Here is a 12,571-nt window from a genome sequence, read left to right as displayed (position 1 = left end):
ACATTTTTGCTGTTCTAAACAGTCTCCACAGTGGACGGTGGGTTGCCTCTACAGGGCTGTCTCTTCTCTCCCCCAATTCGTCTGTATTCCCGGGGGATGTCTTCCTATCATCCACCTTCTTCACTTTCACGTACCCTCCAAGCTAGAAATGTCATCCCACTCTTCTTTCCAACAAAACTTCACATTTTTTTATTTTCTAGAGGACCCTTCCTGGCAAGCTAAGGCCACGCCACGGTTCGCCCCAGCTTCATGGTAATGGATGGGAAACGGAGAGGCCTTGGTTTTCCAAGCACTTCGCGGCTAAGAAGCCAGATGAATAACAGACGAACTTAACAAAACACAACACGACGCAGACCACACATCAATGCACGCTTTTTGGCCTTCACAGAGTTTGTATTGCTTAACAAAAGTACACAACGGAAAGATGGGGGAGAGGGAGAGCCCCTGTACCACTTGACCTGTAGCACTATACATTAAAGTTCACGAGGATATCTGGGTGGGAGAGGCCCTCCCTGGAAAGCTCAGGCGGTCCCAGGGTTTGCCTCACCAGAGTACTTATTCCTCCCTACTTCGTGGCCCACTTCCGAAGATGGAAAAATCTCTATGTCGAACAATTCTTCGCAGGCACTCAAAAAGTGATAGCCACATGTGCGAACTGCAATGTTATATCAGCCGTCCCGGGCTTTCAGTCTTCTGCAGCATCACAAATTAGCTCATTCCCACACAAGGGGAGTGCTGCTAATGCTCAGTCAACTCACAAATTCTTTTCTGTAAAATATTCTCCAGATTCAGATAAACTTTTCGCTTCGTTCAACTTTAATAATTACCTCTTTGTGTTCATACTTTCTTCCGTTTATTAATTTATAGTAAGTTAAAAGTGGGTCCCTGGCCTTTCTCAGAATTTCTGACATGTAACATGCAGATCCTTCTTGAAGGATCTTATGCCGGCTTTCTATGTGCAAAGACTTATACAGGCCGAAAAGGAGAGAAACTTCGTTTCCAAAGTTGGTTGTGACCAAAAATAGAAAAAAAAAAAAAAAACCGTCCTTCTAGTGGAAAGGTTCATCATTGAAAAGGTAAGGCACGTCAGATAAATTGTCAAGAGCATGTTGATTGTTTTCTTGGGTAATAAGGGAACTGTTCATCAAGAGTTCCTTCAGCAGAGCCAAATTGCCAATTGTATATCGGGAGTCCTAAGCTGTTTGAGGAATTTCAGGAGAAAACGCCAAAATGGTGCACTCAGAATTGGCAGTTTGCATCATGACAATACGCTAATCCTCACCGCTTTGTTGTTCACTAGTCTCTAGCCATTTACAAAATGGAGATAGTCCCATACCCTTCCTACTCTCTCGAACTGGCCCTCTGTGAATTCTTCCTATTCCCCAATATGAAAATCCAATTAAAAGTCGAAATTTTGATGACATCGCAAAGATTCATGTTGAATCCCCTAAAGTTTTGGACAGAATCACGGAATAGGAGTTGCAGAAGTGCTTCAAAGATTTGGAAAAGCGCTGGGATCGATGTATAAACCCTGGAAGTCACTATTCTGAAGTGAACAGGGTGTAACTAATGCAAGTCTAAATTAATTTTATTGTTCCAGTCCAGGAACTTTTAGTTTGCACCTCATACAAGATAGAAATTAAAAATGTATTTACTGAACTCATTTTGTTTAAAATACATCAAAATAAAGTATTCAAAGCATGCGCTATTTATGAATGATTACATACATACTCTTTTCAGTTATTACGACTCTTTTCAATCATCGCGACGTGTTTGCAACGTACTGATGTGTTACTCCGCGTTATTCAAATAGTTCATTTTTTTCAACAACGACCGAGCATCTGAAACTAGAGGAAATGGAATGGGGAAAAGAATCTATAATTTCCCCTAAACCTTCATTCAACGAATGATTGGCTAATACAACTATTCAGTATATCTCACAATGCTTCTGAAGTTGGGATAACAGCTAAAATAAAAACAGATGCCCTGAATTTTTGCACAAACAGGTATTCGTGAAACGTGTGTGTGTGTGAGACTCTGTTGTCATGATTATCTAATCCAGTACGAGGAAATTCCCGTATCGTGGTTTTCTTTTTGCTCCCGTGTTGTTAGCAATGGGCTTGTCTAAGACAAATGGTTAAATATGTAAACCAGATAGTGGTGAAGTCATCACGCATGTCTCTGAAGACTAGTTCACTAATGTTCTAGTGTAACCTATAAATGTCTTGTAAGTAAGAATAAACCGGATTTCAAAAGTTTGAGAAGTCCAGTGTTGGTAACACCTGACAAAGTCGATCTCCTGACATTATAATTAACGTTGTGTGTAGGAATCGCCTTTATTTTGAACTGTTTCTTTCTCAAGGTATGTATTAATAGTTTACAATTAGTTTTAGAAGATATCCATGAAGAATATTTGGTACACAAAAGTGTATGGACCTAATAAGATCAGTTTAATATGTATTTTAACTGAGAGGAGAGAGAGATTGAATTGAATTATATTTTATACTCCTGGAAGTGTCTTACCTGCAAATTGTTTGTCTAACACAAGAGATCACATTTTATCAAAACTTTAAGAACCTGTTTCGATATTTAGTAGAACTCTGTGACTCCGATTCAGCCACGAATTGATATTGTTAATCGGTACTAAAACTGTTGATTGTTCTATGCCGTGTTTGGACAGTAATTGCCCTCGTGGGTAACACAGTTGGTAGAATCACTGTTCTCCACAACACTGGGTTGAAAAGACCCAAGTTCCAGTCCCGTTGATGATGTGAGAAATTTTTATAGACCTTTTTCACAACATGGCTGAGTAAGTTGGTCCCAAGTAAGGGTAGATGGTTTTATCTCCCGGAAACTCGGGTTTTTCGTCCAGCAAATCGATCTCAGAACACACAATTTACAGACAGTATATACGGAGCAATATGACCTTAGTTGATGATGCTCCTAAAACCCTATTACAATAACTTACAGTAATTTTATCTTTTTTTTCCTTTTTGGTAGCGATGCGAACTCCAAATTCTTGTTAGTTTTAGATCCAGTTCCACATTTATTAATAGAACTCTATCCATTAGAACAATGAAGCCTCTCAAATTTTCGTACAGCATTATTAACTGAATACCATCTTTTTGTTAATTATTAACACCTACTGTCCGAATAACACTGATTTGGATCGCAGGACAAAATAAGCAGTCTACGCAAATAGCACAGTAGTTATAATTACCCTACTTCCACACATCGGGTGGAAAAAGCCCGAGTTCGAATATCTTCAATGAAGAGAGGAGCTTTTATGGGCTTTTTTCTTTTTCACTCTGTAGATTTGTCGGTCGGGTGATGATAGTAAGGTTTCCCCCTCAGGACTGTCACAAATCTCCTCGAAACCCTTTTTCGCATTCAAAAAACTCTCAACAATAAGGAGCAGCTCGATATTATCTTCTTTGATACATCCGCAGCTTTTGACAATATCTCGATAACGACTGTGGAACAAATTTTATCTTTCTACTTCAAAATACAAGACAATCTCCTGAAAATTTGATGTAACATTTTGAAGAAAAGACGCCTCAAAATCTCTAATGGTGATTTTATTGCCCATTACTCCATTTCGCAGAGAGTGCCACAAGGAGGCGTTCTCTCCTCACTTTTATTTGCTGCAACTCTGGAACCATTTTTTGCATCCCATAAAGACAACTTTATTATATATGCTGATGACCTGAAATTCTTCTTCAAATCTAAAGATCTACAACAAATTAAGTAAACAAATCAACAAGCCAATAACACAATTAAATGAACTGGAGTATTACCGCGACTGTATTGGACTACATTAAAACCCAAGCAAATCTGCCCAGATGAAAATTACAAAGAAAAAAAAAGCAGGAACAATACCTCTACAATGGTAAGCGGATGGGAAGTTCCACAGTTTAAATCGCATGTAGACCTTGGCCTAAAATGGGATGAGCGACTAACATTTTCCGAACACTTTGATTACATCAAAGCAAAAACATATGCTTCGCTCTGGGCTGCCTAACAGGAGTTAATTGGCATTAGAAACCCAGATCTTGTTAAAAAGTATATATTGAAATGTATGCGTCCCATCCCACTTTATGCTTCACAAATTTGGTCCTCCGCCCCACCCAGCAACCTGAAAGCTTTCCTAAGTATTGAATACTGGCTCTTGAGATGGCTGAACAGGATCCCGAATCACCCATTTACTATCTCTAGAGCCATCATATTTTCCAATCTCAGTGTTCCTCCCGAGAAACAAACAATTAACACAAGATACATTTTCCCATTAGCCCAACTACTAACAGGAAGATTAGATGCTCTTAGCATTGACGGTTTGTTTCACTCTCATCGAGAAGCCCCTAGGAATGCTGAAACAAGACCTCCTCTTCAAAGCAATTTAAAAAATTTGGACAGCCTAAGTCGCTTTTTTCTAGTTAACACGATAGAACTCTTCAATCAACTAAGAAATGAAAGGGGAAAAGCTCTGTAACGATAACGCCTACAGATTGCAAATATTTGCCGACTCCTGTCGTATCGTGCAACTTTAGTGCGCAGCTACTCGGCCCAAAACTGCATTTAATTTTGATCCCTTTCAACTGATTGTAACTAATTGGGGATAATTGTGTCGCCAAATATGAAGTTCGCTGAGCAGTGCAGACGTCCTGCCAGGGCAGGTCATGGAGGCTTGTCAATGATATATAGGAATTTTGCTAACAGGGACAGGGAGGTGCTTATCTTATTGTACAAGGCAATGGTCAGGTCACACGTAGAGTACTGTGTACTCTAGGTGTAATGAGGTCTGCAGGCCTCATTTTAGGAAGGATGTAGAATTGTTAGAAGGAGTACAAAGAAGGGTAACAAGACTGGTGAGGAGAACAAAGGGGTGTTCTTACCAAGAAAGGTTTAAGTTCTGCAAATTGCAGCGCCTGGAGACTAGGCACCTGCGAGGTGATCTGATTGAGGTGTATAAGGCCTTGAATGGGATGAGCAAGCTGAATGCTGATGGGATTCTTCCTCTTGCTCAGATTAAGAACTTGAGGGGGCATAGGTTCAAATTGAGGAAAGACAGTTGTAGAATAGATGTGCGGAAATTTGCTTTTAGTCAGCGGGTAGTTGATTGGTGGAACAGACTTCCATCTTTTGTTGTGGAAGTTGATAGCCTAAATAAATTTAAGGCTGAGCTGAACAGACATTTGGAACGAAAGGAGGGGTGAAATAGGAAGGTTATTATTATTTATTTTATTTTATTTTTTTTGGCTGATGCTGCATAGGCTTGCTTTCTTGCATCATATGCCTCTACTAATGCTAACTATGTCTTCTCATTATTCTAGATGTCAACTTAAGATATCAAAATTTGAAATATTCTAATATGAAATCATAATTACGCATGTATTTCAAAATTCTCTATTCAATCTTTCAGGGACAACGTCACATGGACTTTGTAACGTTTTGCTCATGGGGTACTTTTCACACCTTTCAATGTAACTCACATCCTTCTAGCCAACAGCTGTCCCAGAGGTGTCTCCTCACCAGAGAAATAAATTGATAATAATAAACTCGAGTCTCGTCAGACAAACCGACCAGAGGACAAACGTAATTTAAAGACATAATACACACACTGGTGAATAAGGGAATTCTCGGGTTGTCCTAATATGACAGTTTTTATTTTTAAACACAAAATAAGTAGGAAGTCTGATTTTCTCTAATTCTGGCTGCTCTTCAGTTCGAAGTAATATTTCCCATTTTATTCAGCGTCTGTACAACATTTTAAATTATTCAGGTATTTTTACCACATAAACCAGTATGGAGTCGACCTATTTATTCTTGTTATTCAATTTTAAAAAAAATAAAATAAATAAGGAGCCGCACCGGCCCTGACATGTTCATTTTCACTAGTATGCTCTGCTTCATAACTGGTCTCTCAGCATTCTTTGCAGTAATCAGCAATATGTTATGTTTTCCTGTTCTATTACTGCTTCCTCCAAATATATTTTGTAATTATATGTACTAAAAATAGTGCCTAACGGTTCAAAGTGCTTTGTATGTCGACAGTAAATACTGTTGGTATAAAAAGCAGTTTATCCACTGTATTACCATTTTATCTTTGATTTTTTCTATTAACTTAAACTGAGATGATCAAATGCTACCAATCTAGAAATTGTCTGATAAATGATGCTCTGATTCTTTATACATGTCTGTTAATCAATTAGTTAGTTTCCATAAATAAAAATACTACGTGATGCTAACTACTTTCTTTTCTTTTCCAGCCATGGGTATCACAAAGGTCTTTTCAGGAATCTGCCTCCTTGTGTACTACATTGCAAGCACGCCTATATCGAATGCTGAACCCTCCTACCAAGTGGCATCAGCTAATAACTATTTTGCTCTAAATCTACACAAGCAGCTGTCATCTGAAAAAGGAAACATATTTTATTCTCCATTTAGTTTGTCCAGTGCAATTGCCATGCTGCTATACGGAGCTAGAGGACTCACAGCACAGGAGATTAGAGAGACGATGGGTTATAACAACGTCAGTCTTAGTGATGATAACATACCCAAGGAATACAGGCAGTTACTGGAACTAATAGAATCATCAGCCAATGAATACGTTCTCCAAGTAGCTAATGCTGCTTTGGTGGAGAAGAAATTCGAGGTCAGCCAACAGTACATCAAAGAACTGGAAATTTATTTTAAAGCACACGTTAGAAATGTGGATTTTGAGGAGGGAGAGCAAGTTGTAAATGAGATTAATTCGTGGGTTGCAGAAAATACAAACCATAAAATTGAGAAACTTGTAGAATCACTGGATAAAAGCACTGTCTCCATGATTTTGAATGCAGTCTACTTTAAAGGCACGTGGAAGACGAAGTTTGACCCAAAAGAAAATCGGAACTTCCCATTTTACAATAACGGACTGGAGTCATCTGGTAAAGAAGTGTCTATGATGTATTTGAGAGACCAAATATTTCCTTATGCCTTCATGGAAGAGAACAAATTGAGAGTTTTAGAGCTTCCCTATAAGGGTGATGATATTGTGATGAGGATTTTGCTTCCAGAAGAGAGAAATGGTCTGCCTGCATTAGAGACTCAATTGACACAAGAACTACTGAATAAAATCAACAGTAGCCTGAAGAAAGCGGAAGTGGAAATTACCATGGTTCCAAAATTTAAATTTGAATACTCCAAGGAAATGAAAGGGACTTTTGAAGATATGCAAATGACGAATGCTTTCAGCAGTAGTGCAGATTTCAGTGGAATCAGTACCACTCACAAACTTTTAGTCTCTGCAGTTATTCACAAGGCTTTCATTGAAGTGAACGAAGAAGGAAGTGAGATAGCTACATCCACAACAAATGGAGGTGCTTCGTTGTCTGTTCGTTCAAACATTTTGTGGTTTGTCGTAGATCATCCATTCTTATTTCTTATTGTTGACAAGAGAAATGAAATGATTCTTTTCTGTGGAAGGATTAATGAGCTGTAGAAGGAACAATGTTTTCTTGGAAGCAAGAGTAAAGATAAATGGCATGAATGGATTTCACTTTGTTCAGTAACAGTATTAGTTCAATACTATTTTGTCTGTTTGAAAAATATCGGCTTTTTACTTGGAGCCATAGTTTTGTAAGTATTGAATTGAACCCTTAGAGAAATCTCGAATACTAGAAACAAACATTCCAGAATAAATGTATAGAAAAAAAAAATCATAACTAGAGAAAATATTATTAAGTGAAACCTCACCTCAGTAACCTTAATTAACATCTCTATTATTACACACGCAATCAATATTCAATAGAGTATAAAAAGTAACCCTTAGATGGCCTTGTTGCTTCAAAGAAAATTGGTTTCTCTTCCTAAAAGAGAGCAAGAAGCACATCGCATTTGGGTTTTGCAACCTAATGTTCAAATTTAATCAACCCTTTGGTTTACTGGCTGCCGTAAGCAGTTACAATAAAACAAATTACATTTTTCCCCGAGGACCTTATCAATTGAAGACCTTGCGTACCAATTAAAGATCTAATTTTTCAACAAGCTTTGAATACACACGTAGTGTTCTACAAATCTGATGTATTGTTTTTTTTTTTTTTTTCACGTAAATTAATGATCATCAACTGACAAATGTAGCAAACTCTGACATTGAACATTTTGAATCTTTATAGATCATATTCATTTGCAAGAAAAGTATAAGGGAGAATTTCTGATTCAATACAGTTAGAAAGTTTAAATTCAGTACTCCAATCATCTACAAATTCTTAGAGACTTCTTTATAAAGATAACTCACCTTAACACACCAATATAGAAGTCTCGAATATTTTGTAATTACAACTGTTACAAAATACAAATTTTGGATTATGTATATACGTAATCTCGAAATTTGTTTATCGATTTCAAATTTTAACAAATTATTTAATTCCAATATTTGTATTTCCACAGTTATAAGAATCATATTTCAGAGAATCGTTTGTTAAAAAACAGGTTCCCAAGAATCGATTCACAATAATCTATTATTAAAAATATATTAAAAAAAAAAAAGAATCAAAAAGCAGATAATTTTGGTGTTTCAATTTGAAGTTATTTCCTATTTCCTTCTTATGCTTTAAAATTAATATTATTAGCTAATTTTTGATAATTTTATGAACTTAAAACATCGACTTATCTCGACTGTTCATATGACTTTTCTTATACTTGTAACAGCTTAATTACAGGTGAACTGAAAAAAATTAACGCTAATAAAGGAACATTTTTAGGTCGAAAAGATGAAAATTCAAGTTTTAAACATTATTTACTAGCTTTATCACTTAAGTGCAACACACTTTATCTATTATATCGATTTATTTATTTTTTAAATTAAATAATAAATATCTATAATTTCGTTACTACCACTAGTTGTGCAAATACGTGCAGAGGGCGCTTAAGGATCTCAACTAACGTTCGTAAGTACAAAATTTTGTAGAGTATACGTTTTAAATTTTCTCTTCTTGATAATTTAATATTCTGTATTTATATTTGGCCAGTTTTTATTTAGGGATAGGAAAAGCTTAATTGTATTAGTTTCGTCTTAATCGAATAATTATGCATATATAAAATATAGTATAAATTCAGATGTAACTAAGCCTTTAATCACTGTACACGATTTCTATCAATACAAAATGTTGATTATTTAAATTATGATGTAATTTCCGGTGTTAAGTTTGTCACAAGAAGCAAAGCATTTAGATTCATTAATCGCTTATTATATTAAATTATTTTGTAGTCTATTTTAGGCTGTTGTTATTGGGCGATAAATTTTGCCCAATTCGCCTAATATAGGGGAATACATTTGTAGCCACATACATTGATGAGGTTACAAAGGAACTGGATGCAAAAAATAATTTTGATATCATATACTTGGAGTACAGAGAAGGGCAACAAGATTGGTGAGGGGAACGAAGGGATGGTCTTACCAAGAAAGGCTTAAGTTCTGCAAATTGCTGCGTCTGAAGACCAGGCACATGCGAGGTGATCTCATTGAGGTGTATAAGGTTTTGAATGGATTGAGCAGTCTCAATTCTGATGGGATTCTTCCTCTTGCTCAGATTACGAACCTCAGGGGGTATAAATTGAAAGTGAGGAAAGATAGTTGTAGAATAGATGTACCGAAATTTGCTTTCAGCCAGCGGGTAGTTGATTGCTGGAAGAAACTTCTATCTGTCGTTGTGGAAGTTTATAGCTCAAATAAATTCAAGAAGGAACGGGACAAACTTTTAGAAGGAATGAATAAGTGAAATAGAAAGGCTTTTTTTTTTTGCTTGCATCACATGCCTGTACTACTAACTATGACAAATATTCTAGACATAATTGTGACATTACATTATATATATGTATACTCCAAAGCTAACGATATCCAGATCGAGTTTAATGTAGTATTGCATTTTGTCACTATCGTTTGAGCTCCGTCTTAATACACTGCTCGACAAAATTAACAGAACACGTAGAAAAAGGGATGTAACTCATGCAACTTGCCATGAAGTGGGACAATATTTGGTATGGTACCAAATATTGTCATACCCTAGAACGATGAAATGAGGACACATCGAGAAACTTTGGACAGGTGTAAGGGACATTTATAGGGGTATAAGAATTACCGAAAAGGTCACATTACGGAAGTTCATACAAGATATCGAAAATGGTCACATGACATCAATACGGCTTATGAATCCCCTCCAACGCCTAAAGAAGCCTGAAAACGGTGAACTATTCTCATAAGGGTGTCTATAAGATTCTGTGGCAACAAATCCCATTCTTCCACCAGCGCAGACCTCACCAACTGACCGAGGAGTTGGCTGTCGGCGTGCAATGCGACGCCCAAGGGCGTCCCATGCATGTTTGATCGGATTTAAGTTTGGTGATCGAGCTGGCCACGGCAATCGTTTGATAACTATCTCAAGTGGTGGACTATCTTATTCATTTTTAAGATAGTCCACCACTTGAGCTCTATGTGCAGTGGTGTTGTTGTTCATGAAAAGAAAATATGGGCTAAACGCTCCCCTAAAAAGTCGCACATAGGGTTCAAGGATCTATCCTTGGTGCTCCTGCGCAGTTACGCTACCACCTATCAAAAACCTGAAGAGGGATGCGGCCGTTGATCATTTCGTCTCACATTCCGTCCCACACAAGAACACCATAAGTGCCCCTTTCTCTGATTTTGGAGAGATGATATCGCATTCCTCGTTGTCTCCAGATGAAATAATTTCTAGAATCTGTTTGTAGGCTAAAAATGGGACTCATCAGAGAACAGAACTACTCAATTTTGTCCTGCTTTATCGCAAGCTGCACGAGTTACACCATGTTTTCTACGTGTCCTGTTAATTTTGTCGAGCAGTGTATGTATGATTTCAGAACTTGGGACTATAGATTCAAATTATGGGGAAAGAAGTTTAGACAGGACTGTAGAGAAAAAATAAAATCAATGTAACTTTTTTAACTAGAGGGTTGTTAATTAGTTGAATAAGTTATCTCCGTGAGTAGTTGAAGCTGACATCTTGGAGAAATGCAGAGGTCAGCTGGATAGTTACCTACATGAAGAGAGGACCACCGTTTATTTTCTTTTTTTTTATTTTGTTTATTATTAATTTTATTTTGGTTGCAGCAAAAGATCGTGGCTTCCTTGCAGTATACGGCTAATACTGGATACTAATACAGATGCTGGACAAAATAATGGAAACACTTGTGATAAGAGTTACAGATACACTGATTGGGCCACCCTTTGCTTTTAAAACGGCGTATATTGTATCCTGTATTCTCTCGTGTATCCTTGTGTCTTCGTCTTATGGAGAAAAGTTTCAAGCGGCTTGAGTGATCAAAGCAGAAGAAATTTTTCTTTCACTCTCTTCGCCAAATGTGATATGCCTACAGATGTTCGAATAACGTTTGTCTGGTGATTGTGCAGGCCACGGAAGATGCTTAGCCTCAGTTTCACGCTCCTCACTTGAAACATGGTACTCCATCTTGAAACATGGCACTGTTTTTGGGAAACAATGTTTCCACCATGGGATGAACCTGGTCACTCAGAATGTCAAGATAATTAGTGGCAATAATTCGCCCGTTCAGGACAGCAAGATATTGCTGTCCAAACCATTGATGATCCTCCTGCATGCTGGACGGTTGGCACAAGACAGTCAAGATGCTGCGCTTCATTTGGCAACGGCAAAATGAAACTCTCACTGATATTGGAAAAAGTGTGAATGATGATTATTCTGAAAATATGACATGTTTCCAATCAAAAGATGTGCAGATGTGCTCCTTACACCATTGCATCCTCTTTCTAGCATCACTAACGTGTGGCTTGGCATTAGTTGCTCTTCCATAAATTTCAGCTTTATGAAGTTTTCGCCGAATTTTTTTGCTAGAACTGGATTGCTGAGGCTCATATTACGTTCTGCAGTTATTTTCTGAGTATTTTTATATTTTCGTGCTACACTCCTTTTTCTTGTCTGGCGGTCTCTTTTAGTCAGCTTCGATTTTCTGTCATATTCGTTCTATCAGAGTTCCATACTGAGTGCAGACATCACTTTTGCACTTTTAGCCCCTGCTAAACGTGCAAAAATTACAAGATCTGTTACTTTCATATCAAGTGTTCCCATTATTTTGTCCACTCCCTATACATGAAACTTAGGAACAGGTGTAAGCCACAGAAACACGTGAAGGTTTAATAAGGAAATGTGAAAAAAATTATTAAATAAAGTATAAAAATAAAATGAAATATAAATAAAACAGATAAATCGGAAATTCCATTCATTTTTCTTTCTGTTTTGTGTTTAAACTATCTAAATATTTACAATCACTGTTACGTCATACATTATACCACCTCTCTCACTTACCCCCCTCCCCCAGCACATATTTCTCATTTCTTGACTTTTTATGAAACTGGAGTCAAATAATTCAGTTTTGAAAGCAATGAATAATATAAGAAGAATCCATAAATTAATAATATGTGCCTTCTCCTTATGCGCCTTCGCTTTAAACCTGTTCCGAGATTCATGTATCCGAATTCTTATAAAGAGCTCTGTGGTAACAGAATTCCATGCCTCAAGGAGTG

At 37.1% G+C, this 12,571-nt stretch overlaps 1 pseudogene across 1 annotated transcript; it reads left to right on the top strand.

Moving 5' to 3' along the window:
• Positions 1-2,123: 2,123 nt before the first annotated feature.
• Positions 2,124-7,586, top strand: LOC150075644 (intracellular coagulation inhibitor 1 pseudogene; annotated as a pseudogene). The gene is made up of 2 exons (XR_016547910.1): positions 2,124-2,362; positions 6,267-7,586. The product of XR_016547910.1 is annotated as an intracellular coagulation inhibitor 1 pseudogene (transcript).
• Positions 7,587-12,571: the final 4,985 nt, after the last annotated feature.

The sequence above is a fragment of the Mastigoproctus giganteus genome, chromosome 14 (genome assembly GCF_048544385.1).
Source record: "Mastigoproctus giganteus isolate SK-2022 chromosome 14, ASM4854438v1, whole genome shotgun sequence".
Lineage (NCBI taxonomy): Eukaryota > Metazoa > Arthropoda > Arachnida > Uropygi > Thelyphonidae > Mastigoproctus > Mastigoproctus giganteus.
This window is presented reverse-complemented; position numbering and strand designations above follow the sequence as displayed.